We start from the raw sequence: 12,376 nt of genomic DNA on the forward strand, positions 1-12,376 counted from the left end.
GAGGGGGGCAGGTTACAAATTTGTATTGGGAATGAGAAAAATGGTCCCTGGTCTCTGCTCTACAGGTACCAGCAGCTTCTCTGACAAAATGCAGGGACCACAGCATTGTACTTTGAGATGATGGGAGGCAGAGGTTTTTTGTGTGCAACGGTGCTCACCAGTACAGAGTACTGTCTCCTCTTATTTTGCCGCCCAGGTAGCCATTTTGTGCACTGCACTTTTATTAAGATATGAGTATCAGCACTTCTTTTCTTTTTTTCTAACCAGAAAAAGTTTCATATATGGGGTTAGATTTCTGAGGAGTCATTCACTTTCTCACTCTCTCACACACAAATCATCACTTGATACTGAAGTCACCAAGTGACTAACAGGCACAAGAGAATCAGGTTTAAGAGTTACACAGAGGGGGAAGTTGCACTCAGCATGGGTTGGTCTGTTTTTCTCCAGGATTTGGAAACGCCGCCTGGTGAAATTCTACTTCCTATGGCACTTGGGGGGTCTGGACCTGCCCATCCTATATTTAGCTAACCATGCTCTACTGCAAGTGTGGGGAAACTTGGGCCCTCCCATCATCCCAGACCATTGGGCATGCTTGCATCTGCTTTACTGGTTTAGGCTGTAATCCTAACCATGTCTACTCAGGCAAAACTTTTATTAAATTCAATGGGACTTACTCCCAGGTAAGCAGGATTAGGACTGCAGCCTTAAACATTTCTCTGTAAGCAGAAAAAAACAGAGAAGCCAGCTGATGTGCTCAAGTTGTTGCAGAGTTTGATCTTTCTGTAGATTTCTTGGAAGTGCAGCTGAGGAAAGCTTGATTAGCATTTGACCCAGATGGAGGAGGTTAAGTACTTGAGAAACAAACTTTTAGGACGCAGCTAACTTCCCTACTAGGCGACCTGTAGTAGTCTGGTGACTGAAAGAGTGATATGTGTATTTCATGTCCTGCTAGGCCTGAAGTAAGGTAGGTACTTACTGTGATGCAAGGTCTGGAAAAGTACATCTCTCCACAAAGAGGGGAAATGGCATTTTAGGAAAATAACAGCTATTAATAATATATTAAGACAAGCATTGTTTGGTGTATGATTTTGAGATTTATTATTAAGTAGGCCAAAGTAATTGATTTATCTCTATGAATGCTTATGCTTTAATAAATCTCTGTTAAAGGTAAAGCTTAACAAGAGTGGTTTATTCAAAACTTCATGCTATTTTTGAGCAGTAACATCTGGCAAACTGTTTGGTGAACGTTTTCCAGGAGGCTTCTGTGACACCTTTTTCTTCTTAGTAGATGTTGCCATTGGCTTAAGAACAGTATAGTTTAGGGTCCCCTCCCCACTTTCCCCTAAGTTTTGTTCTGTTTTTGCTGTGCTTGTGTGGGTATCCTGCCCACATCTTGTTTCCATAATACAATTTCATAGTATTGTCTGGACACAGTGGTGGTTGACACACACACACAGACACGTCAGAAATCTTGGGGAGAGTTCATCAAAGAGGCAGTTGTTTGTTCTCAAATTTTACTGGGAAAAAATCTGTCTTGAGTAACTTTTGCTTTTTATCTAGTTAAAAGACAAAGTGGCTGGAGAGAAATTTCACAAGCTCTTTTATTTTTAGATGTGCATCTGAGATAAATTCCAAGGGTTTAAGTTAATTGTCATAAATTAGTAATGTGTATTAATTCCAGTGGGTCTACTCTCAGTAGAATTTATGAGGCTACAACCCTGTGTGTGTGCCGCAAAGTAACTGATAATTGTCTATAGGCCTGCATAAAGTAACAAGGTTAAATATCACTAAATGTTAGTTTTCATGAGCTTATCAAATGAGGTATAGGGATTAGAGTGGTCAACTTGCCACTAGGTGTGGGGGATAAATCTGATTCCGTTTGCCTTTTAATGTGAACCTACCAAATTCATGCTTCTGAAACAATAAGTGACCTGAAATGCAGTAATCCTTTGCGTTCCCTGACCCCAAAGTGTGTATGAAAACAGTGCAGTGTTGTATAGTGGTTAGAGTGTCAGACTAGTATCTGGGAGAACGGGGTTCACATCCCCACTCAGCCATGAAACTCACTCTCAGCCTAACCTACCTCAGAGATATTGGAAAGATGTAAGTGCAAAAAAACCCTAAGTAATAAATAGAAACGTGTACTAGGGGAAAATGTGAAAGGGGCTTGTAAAAATGGATTACATTAGGAGAAATTGCTAGGCAAAAGTACTAGGCAAAAGGGCATTTAAAAATGTGCCCTTTATGAGTAAAGGACACAGTTTCATGCACCCCCCTTTATGAGTAAAGGACACAGTTTCATGCACCCCCCTTTATGAGTAAAGGACACAGTTTCATTCACTCACCTCAAACTAAAGCGGAAATGTTAATGACAGGACATAGAACTGGAAAAAGGAGAAAATGAAATGGACTTATCGATACAGCCCTCATTACCTTTCCTTTAGAAAAGTTTCTTTGGAGAGGGAACAACTGAGACTGGAGAAGTTGCAGAGGTGCATAAATAAAATATTGAATAATACTGAATATTGAATAATATATTGTGGGTGGGAGCAGGCCTGGCTCCCTCAAATATTTTATTGGGGGCTGAAGGGACCTTGGCTCCTATGAAGAAGTTGTAATGAGGGTGTAACACCTCCTCACCTGCTCTTTCTTTATTCCATTAGCAAATTGATATTAAGCTTGAGAACATTCTAAATGTAATCCCCCCCCCCCATCATGAAGACTGAGGTTGGGCAGGGAGAGAAAAGCCCTGGGACTCTTTGATATGTACATTTGCAGACAGTTTGCCCCTTAGAGACTGCTTCTAAGTCCCTTTATCAAAATCTGCAAAGTTATCAGAGGACTGTTAAGCTCGCAAATAAGCAGAAATACCATGTGCAATAGCTGTGTCTCTTGAACATCATGTGGTGGGAAGGGAGAGAAGAAATCTTTGCTGAATACCTTTTCCTGGTTTTTCTTTTCTTGATCAGCACATGAGCTGTGTCACAGAGGGGAGGAAAACCGCTCCATAAATGCAAGAAACTTATTAAAAGGCTTATGCAATATACTTCTGGTACAGTGGACTTTCTGAGAACGGTGCCTGTCGATATGATTTAACAATTATCTGCCTGAGACTTTCCAGTAGTTATTTTGGTCGTGCCTCTCCCCTAGGCCTGACTGATTTGCCCTAACCGGGCCACTAGTTACAGAAAGGGATAAGAAAATGCAAGATGTAACTAGGAGAGCAGGAGGAACAAAACAGAAGGTTTTTGAAGCTGCAATGGTAAACAAAAAAGAGGAATTAAGATGCAATTCAAGCTTTGATTTATGAGCCTGAGTCATCCTTAATCTTGCTTGTCATGTGCTTCTCCTGTTAACATTCAGTGAACTCTAGTGAACTTCCAGTCTAAGGAATTGGAACTTTGTCCCCATTTCTGCAGATGTACAGGTCTTCGTGGATTTCACGGACGCTTACAGGGGGATTGGACAAATTCAGGGAGAGAGCTCTATCAAAGGCCATTAGAATTTTTTTATGGTGTGAAGGGAGTGTTCATATTCTCTTAATTTCACTTTAGACAAAATTTGGCAATTCCACTGTTGGGGAGAACCTTTGAACTCAAATCGTATAGCTCAGCTTTGAACGCTGTTGTACCCATTAACACAAAGCAAGATTGGGAGCATAATATCCAGTGCTATTTTTCTAGAAAAAGAGGTGCCGGAACTCACTGTGAACCCCTCCCTTGTTCTCTTAGAATGGCAATGGTGCCCACCTGAGAGGGGCCAGAATTGAGTTCTGTCGAGTTCTGTCTGGGGAAAAAAAAAAGCTCTGATAATAACTGTAGGTGAAGTGATCTGGGAAGGGTTAAGACTCCTGTGGTGAACCTAGGTGTCCCTCCTCGTCATGTTTATTTGGATGGGGAAACTCTTGTCTTTAGATGGTTGGCCTGTGTAAGAACCCTGAATGTCCAGAGCATTTCTTTATTAACCCACAAGGTCAGGATGGATGGAACATCGTTGTGAAACTTGGCATCTGTAGGCAATGTAAGTTAGGGAGTTTTCTCCGCATGCTTGGGCAACGCTTGTGGGCTTGTGGTTGACACTAGCATATTTTGGGTGCAAGAGCAGCAGATGTGATGTTGTGGTCAAAGATAAGGAAAAGCAAAGCACTTTTGATATGCTTAGGTGACTGAACATGTGCATGGGAGAACTCTGTTGAGAGGGCCAGTGGGTGTGAAAGATGAACGCCACCTATGAAGTGGCTTTAAAGGAGCCAGGGCTGTGCAGCCACACCTTTGGAAAACACATCACAAGGTGGGAAGGTGGGAAATGATGTGTATGGTTTGAGCTCTCTGAGGCTCTAGTGCAAATAAAATGAGTTTCTGTGGGCAGGAAGGAGGCCAGCTTATGTGGGAGTTCATGCCGTTTGAGTCAGGCAAGCTCTCCTCCAGCCAGCTGCAAAACATTAGCTTCTTGTTAAATGACAGGCCAGGCAAATGCCTTCACTTCTGGTATGGCGGAAAAATGATAATGAGGCATTGGGAGTACAGTGGAAGAGACACGTGGCCTTACTAACTGTAAAAACCTCTTCAGTTTTCAAGTTTTGCTTTCCCCCTCAAGAAGCAGCCTTGAAAGACGTCACTCTCTTGCAGCAGAATGTGCACATTTTGCATGGGTGTGTGTGTGTGGAGAGAATGAATGGCCTTCATTCGGGAATGGAAAGGCAAAACTCTTTTTTTCAAAAGCAGACTGCTGTTTCCTTGCTGAATGACAAGAGGTGGCGGATCCAGAAGGCAGTGCTGTGAGTCAAACTAAATATGACTTCAAGTGCCGTTTTATATTGTAATTTTATGGTGTGATTCATGCTGAGATCTATGGATGGAGGGTGGTATAAAATTTTAATAAAATAAAATGAATAAAATTTTAAACGGCATCTGCAAGACTAGCTAAATCAAGTTCTCTGGCTTTTTTAAACAGCCAGGGGGCTGGGAACAAGGTGTAAAAGGGGGAAATCAGCACTTCCTGTTTCCCCATTCTTTCTAGGTACAGTTCTGAGCGCTTTTCAGTTTGCCCCACTGCTTTCCCCAGGAAAACCCACTGTTTACCACTGAGTTGGAATAAACATGAATCTGCAGAAATACAATTGCCCACTTTTTAAACTCAACAGCAGCCTGAAGTACAGAAAGCCAGCAAAGCTTTTCCTGGCTTGGGCTTCAAGAAACCAGACTCCTGCAGCCTCTCTGGTTGGATGTTGTTGGACCTCAGCGCCTGTCAGCTCCAGGCAGAATGGCCAACAGTAGGAACCGCAGTTCCAAATGTCTGGGGAGCTGCTGTACTCTGTGGGGTTATGGGCTGAAGACGTAGGGGTGGAACTAGCAAATTGGTACGCCTCTGCTCAGATGCATCTCTTCTTCTTTGGCGGTCACTCATAGCTGAATAAGATTTGTCTTCCATAAACACGGTTTTAAAAGTGAGTCCGTAAGTGACTGTGGAGGCCAATTCTGGACCCACATGTCCTTCCACAGTGGGGACATGGGTTTCTGGGCAGGAGTTGATCATGGAGAGGTTTTGCCAAACGTGCCTTCCTCTTAGTTCTTTTTTCCCTTTCGTCCTGAGTTCGAGTGTCTTCAAAACCCATGACACCTTTGGTAAAGGCTGTTCTCCAATTGGAGCACTCGCAGATCAGGGTTTCCCAGTTGTCAGTGTTTATACTACATTTTTTTAGATTTGCCTTGAGAGAGTCTTTAAACTTCTTTTGTTGACCATCAGCATTACGCTTTCCATTTTTAAGTTTGGAATAGAGTAGTTGCTTTGGAAGACAATAATCTGGCATCCACACAATATGACCAGTTCAACGAAGTTGATGTTGAAGAATCATTGGTGATCTTTGCTTCTTCCAGTATACTGGCATTAGTTTGCCTGTCTTCCCAGGTGATGTGTAAAACTTTTCGGAGACACTGTTGATGGAATCTTTCACGGAGTTGGAGATGGTGTTTATAAGTGGTCCACGTTTCACAAGCATACAGTAAGGTTGCATCTACCGCTAGCTAGCAAAAGTGGCTGTGGATGAAGTCCTTTGATGGGAGATCTGTGACTGACAGCAGGCACGTGGCTCAAATGTTAAACACAGTGCTTTTCTTCTAGAAAAAGAGGTGCTGGTACTGCGTACCCTTGAGGACCCCCACATAAAAGCAGTGGTTAAACCCTACTTATTTCACTGTGTTTGTTTCTGTTTTCCCTATTCAAAAGGACTCTGTCTCTACCAAACAAAATCCCTCCCCCCATTCTTTCAGTCTAGATTTCTTCTGCTAGGGCTTCCATTCTCTCCTTTGGATGCAATCCAAGATGCTGCAGGACTTTTCCTGACCATATTCTAAGGCCTGCTAAATGAGCATATTCGATTTCTGTATAATTTAAAGATTTATTGGAACAAACAACCGAGCCTTAAAATGCTACCCAGCTGTTGCCAATGAGGACTCTCTCTCAGGCGTCTAAACTGCATGGTGTTCTGCATGAATAAGTGCTGGATAAGGTTTCCAAACTTGTGTACAGGTTAACTTATAAAATTCTTGTGCTGAAATGCCTTTCTCTCTGCGTGTAGGCATTAATATCAAACCTTTATACAAAACATAATGGCTGCTCAAGTGGGGACCCATCCTACTGGGGAGAAAGGGGGCAGGCTTCTGGTTTTCCCCATTTCTGTTGGAGCCACTGCAACAGACCAGGTAGGCACTGACAGTGCACCCTCTTGTGCTTGGGGCGGACTTCTCCTGCACTGGACTGCAAGACTTGTTTCTGGTCTGTCGTCTTATCCCCATTCTGAGTGCCATCATTTTCTTCATTGATAGTTTGGGGCCACAAGGATATCATTAGGGATGGCAGGGAAGTCGATTCAGTTCTCCTTTAAAGATTAGCCTACCTAATTCACATTTTCTGAAACAATATGCTTACTGAAACGCAGCCATTCTTTGACATTCGCTCTTCCTCTGTAAAAGTGCAAGCCAAGCCAAGTGTGCATAAAATGCATTTATTAGTGAGAATAACATACTGTTGAATCCAACCCAGTGTCTGAGTGGTGCAAGATTCTAGCAGTTCCAGGTGCTTACCCAACGTTCATGTTTGCTTTGTAATGAGGTATAACGCAGACTATGGTGTCTTTATGATACATGGTTTATTTACATATATATACAACCCGAGCTTATGATGGATGGGTTCACAGCATTTACACCCCAAGAGGGTCTTGCTTCTTCCATAGCCACCATCTTGGATTCCCCTGCTTGGGGAAATTGTTTTGTACTGCTGCTATCAGGTGGTGTTCAGCCTCGGCTGGTGGTGGGGAGTCCAGGGAGATGAGTCTTCTCCTGTGTTGGGCCCCTGCCACACATCAGGTTTTCTCAGCAGTTGGGTTGTGCTTGTGTGCAGGTGCAGATTAAAGCCTCTTCTAATTGTTACATACCCAACCAACTAGAAGTGTGGTTAGGCACAGCGGTGTTCTGTTTGTTCTCCTACTTCTGCATTTTGTTCTCAGTGAGAGAGTAAGATGGAAGTCAATGTGCATCATGCATTTTGGAATTTCTCCCATCTGTTTATTCCCTAAATCGAAGGGTGTGTGGTGAAACCTTTTAACAACACTCCACAGGCGACTAGGTGTGGCCACCACATTGAACCAAAACTTTAGTGATGGATTTTATACTTTGGTAAGAAGTTAACAGTTGAAATGATATGACACACACACACACACACACACACACACACAAATATTCAAAGAGTCTACATTTAAAATACACCGAAATTTGAATTTAGTGGCAGGTTAATTCTCCCTCTGCTGACAGCTTTTCTGGGAAGATCTACTCCTGCCTACTTCATACTGATTTGTTTAAGGGAGGTATCTTGTTGTGCCATTCTGAACTTGATGCAGATGCAGGCAACTTGCTGCCACCAAGCACCTGGTGACAAGCAGCTTTCTTTGTGTTCAGAAGCCATTTCTTCTGACCCTCTAATAGGCTGCAGTTCCAGGCCCCATGAAACCATCTCCACTCCACCCTGTAAATGTGGCTTAAGCCATGTATCATGATTAAACAGGAAAATGTGGCAGTTATTTCTCTGTTCTCTTTCTTCAAGGTCTATTCTTTCTCTGTTCCGTATCAGCAAGGATGGTGGCAAGGAGAGTGATTGATTAGTTATTTCAAAGGCTTCCATTGTCCTCCAAGTGCCTTCTAGCACAATGCTCAAGGTATCTTAGGAATTTGTCTTACAGCCATAGTTTTCACCGTGCAGTAGATCTCTCCTCCCCCCTCCCCCCTGCCCCGAGCCACCTGAAGAGGAATGGGAAGAGATTTTAGACTGGAGGTAGTCGGCAGGATAGTCACCCTACTTTCCAGCAGGGCTTCAATGACTTTGACAGTTCACTGAATGATACAAGTTTCAGCAGGTGACGTTCTTTCTTTGCATTGAGATTTGCAGTGCAATCCTATGAACATCTACTTTGAAGTAAACACAACTGAGTTCAATAGTTCTCACTCCTAGGTAAGCATGGAGAGATTTTGAGCCACAAAGATAAGTTGAAAAGGGCACAAAAGTCCTGCAAAGGAGTTAAAAGAAAAGGCTGGTGGCTTGCTCTTTGTGTCCAGTAGGTTTTATAGTTCAAAAAAGACCGAGCACAACAAGCTATTTGAATATTTCCACGATTGTTGTTCAGTCAATTGATTGTAAATGAAGCCTATGCAAATTTGGTTAACTGCCTGCAATACTATGGCACCTCTCATATTTATATGACTACTTGAAGATTTTAAAATTTTGTTTTAAGCTCCATAAAATAAATGGGATTCAATCTTACTGTGTCAAGTCCAAAGTCGCTGTACATTTGTATGTTGGCTGCCTCTAACTGTGACTGCAAGCCTCTCGCTTTTCTTCAGCCTTGGTCTTAGGTCAGTTCTCTTACCAATAAGTTCCTTATCAGTTCAATAGTCAGGTGCTTCTTAGATAGGGCTGGATGGTGTTGTCTTACAGAAGAATTGGTACATAATTCACCCACTAAGTCACGGAAGTCTTCTCGTGGAAGAAAAAGACCTTGGTTCTCTGGTGGCTGATGAGGTGAGTTTAATTATTTTGCTTCTAAACACATCAGTTGGATTACAGTCTTTAGCATTCACATACAAGAGATCCCAGTGATTAAACCCCTACATTGACAGAGTGGAGAAAAAGCCTTTGAAGTTTTTTGGGATGGTGAAGGGGGGGGGGGAGGAAGTTTCCAAATGCTTAAACTGGAATCAGTGACTTTTTCTAATGTTGCCATCCCTGGGGGTGATAACAAGCTGGCTGTCACTGTCATTAGCCATTCTGGGCTGGATCCAGAGACATCAAAGAAGCGTTTGAGTTAAATGCATTGTAAATTTAAACAGGGAAAATGGGTAGAGAAAACTGGACTCCACAGCACCATCTGGTGGCACAATGTTATATCACATACACAACGCATGTAAATCACTTTTTCTTTACCAATCTAGCTGAGTCTTTGATCTTGCCATTCCTTAGCTGTTCCTGAGTATTTTCCTGTCTTGCCCAAAGGCACGTAATGGAAGACATTAAAACTCCTGACCCATTTCCTTTGGCTAAGGGGCAGCCATGTGTGCAGATGAGGGAGAAATTTGCACTTCTCCTAATTTTGCAATGTAGTTCTCCAGCTAAGTGATGTGCACACAAATGCCTGTACTACGTTAAAGTGTGCATAAAAATGCATGCATTACTTTAAGTAAGGCAAATCTATTTGACAAACTAGCATTGGTTTGCAAAAATGTATGCACTGGGCAAAATATCACGTGTATACTGGAAGAAATTTGGAATAAACTGCTGGTATCCCCCCCTACAAAGTCACACTTTAAACAACAACAACAGTATCACTAACTGATATGGAATTGTGGAGAACTAAACCTAAAATTGGGGAAAAAATGAGAGACTGAGAGAAACCAAAATGGACACATTTGCCCATTTCTAGCTACATGTAATGGGAAGATTGTGGGTATCATTAGCCCTTAGCACCTCAATAAATATAGAGATGTACCAGCCTTATTCTGTGCTTCATGAGGTGCTGACTGCAGGGGAAAATAGAGCCTACAACTTACTAGACAACCTCCATGCTCAGCACCAGATCACTAGAGATGCAGGTTGGTGGCATCAGGGGATCTTGTTATAATGTGCAGTTTGCTAGTTGTAGGTTGTCGTTTTGGCTAACTTGGAGCGCCTCAGATGTATTGGGACCAAATCTTCCATCAGTTCCATCCAGCATGACCATGGCACATAAATGCTGCAAGGGAGACAGTTATACCTGCTTCAAAAATTCAGTTTAATCTCTCTCTTTCAGAAGGCTGACTTAGGGCCAGTGAAACATATTGTTCACATTTCCTTTTCCAATGTTTTTTGTATTAAAATGGAATGTAAAAACATTAAAAAAATATGAAAGAGGTGTATTGTTGCCCATTCTGCATGCTGGTTGTTTAGTGTTTCTCTTTTTATGAACTTCTGTATTCCTGCATTTCTCTGTTGAAAAGGCCATTGGGCTGCATGTTTGCAATAGCATTTGGAGACATTTTGTCCTTGTAAGTTGTGGAGTCCTTGGGGCGATTATGGTTTAATACAGATTGCTTAATGCTTATGACATTGTATACTTTAGGAACTGTTAGGATTCCACCCCAGTGCTTTGTTTTGTCCCTGCAAAAGTTTATAAGACAGCAGTTCCCTTCTATTTAATGGACTTAATATTCTGACCTTCTTCCCGTTTCAGGGTTGCCAGGAACCATATCTGTCAGCTTTCAAGCACTTGGGTCCATTGTTTTATGTTACCATATGTTCCAGAGGTGACGCAGGTTCCAGAGGGACGCATATGTTCCAGAGCATATGAACATATGACCATATGTTCCAGAGGGACGCAGGTGGCGCTGTGGGTTAAAGCCTCAGCGCCTAGGGCTTGCCGATCGAAAGGTTGGCGGTTCGAATCCCCGCAACGGGGTGAGCTCCCGTTGCTCAGTCCCAGCTCCTGCCAACCTAGCAGCTCGAAAGCACCTCCGGGTGCAAGTAGATAAATAGGGACCGCTTACCAGCGGGAAGGTAAACGGCGTTTCCGTGTGCGGCTCTGGCTCTGGCTCTGGCTCTGGCCAGAGCAGCGATGTCATGCTGGCCACGTGACCCGGAAGTGTCTCCAGACAGCGCTGGCCCCCGGCCTCTTAAGTGAGATGGGCGCACAACCCCAGAGTCTGTCAAGACTGGCCCGTACGGGCAGGGGTACCTTTACCTTTACCTTTATGTTCCAGAGGGCAAAATATGTCATGGGAAAATTGTCCCAAATTATTTTTTATAAGGAAGCCTGCAGTTTAAATCTTATACAGAGGTACCTCGGGTTACAGACGCTTCAAGTTAGACTCCGCTAACCCAGAAATAGTACCTCTGGTTAAGAACTTTGCTTCAGGATGAGAAGAGAAACCGCACGGCGGCAGCAGGAGGCCCCATTAGCTAAAGTGGTACCTCAGGTTAAGAACAGTTTCAGGTTAAGAACAGACTTTCAGAACGAATTAAGTTCTTAACCAGAGGCACCACTGTATAGCAACAACTTGTTGGGTCACAGCCATACTTGGATGCAGCCCATTACATTGTTAGGTGTTTTAAAACTAATTCACTAGAGCCCTTTGGGGGAGTTATATAACTTCTGTAATAGCCAATAATGTTTTGGATGATTGGTGGAGAATTTGCCCCCAATCTGAGCCCTATGATCAGCTGCAAAGGCCTTGTTTGCAGACCTTGCATGGCGGGAACATGAAGTGGGGTCTTCTTCATGGTGGCTCTGTGGTAAAACAGAAACCTGTCAGAATAGAGATAGTTCAGTATCCAAGGATTCTAACTCTATAAAATAAAGGATAGAGGGGGGTGTATTGGTGGTGATGGGTAACACTGTAAGTGAGAGGGCATGCAAACTAGAAAAATAAGAGGAGTAGCTGCCTCCACAGATCACTGTGGGTAGTAATTGTAGACCCAAAAAGAATTTTTTTACTGGAAACTTTCATTTCTAAAGAGGATCTCAAGCTGGAGAAAGAAAACGGGAAGTGAAACCGCTGTAAGGAGAAGTGTCTTCAATTAACTTCACAGTTTGCAAAACAGCACTCTCTTGCTCTCCATGGTCAGGATGTCAGGATGAGGTGCAGGGTTTTAATAAGCCTAATTAGCTCTGCCCCCAATAAAATTCAGCTCAGGTGTTCCCCAGGTTAGGTTGTGGTGATCTGCGTCTCTCATTGGATCAGGGAAAGGGACACAGCTCTAGTATTTTCTGTTCCATAGGCCTAGTAAACAGGTTATTTTTTTTGTTTCTAAACTTGTGTATGTGTCTAATATATTTCTTTAAACATTTGTGCTCTTG

At 42.9% G+C, this 12,376-nt stretch overlaps 1 protein-coding gene across 2 annotated transcripts in view; it reads left to right on the top strand.

The window, feature by feature from the left end:
- The first annotated feature begins 822 nt into the window (after positions 1-822).
- CD36 (CD36 molecule (CD36 blood group)) overlaps positions 823-12,376 on the top strand; it is a 69,389-nt gene continuing 57,835 nt past the window's right edge. The window contains exon 1 of one of the 2 annotated variants that reach the window (XM_079993688.1): positions 823-964. The gene's annotated coding sequence lies outside the window, so the exon portion shown is untranslated. Of the gene's footprint in view, positions 965-4,758; positions 4,778-12,376 lie in introns of those variants that run through there. The other variant, XM_079993690.1, reaches the window with a different exon arrangement.

Source organism: Podarcis cretensis (assembly GCF_951804945.1).
Source record: "Podarcis cretensis genome assembly, chromosome: 10".
NCBI classification, from domain to species: domain Eukaryota; kingdom Metazoa; phylum Chordata; class Lepidosauria; order Squamata; family Lacertidae; genus Podarcis; species Podarcis cretensis.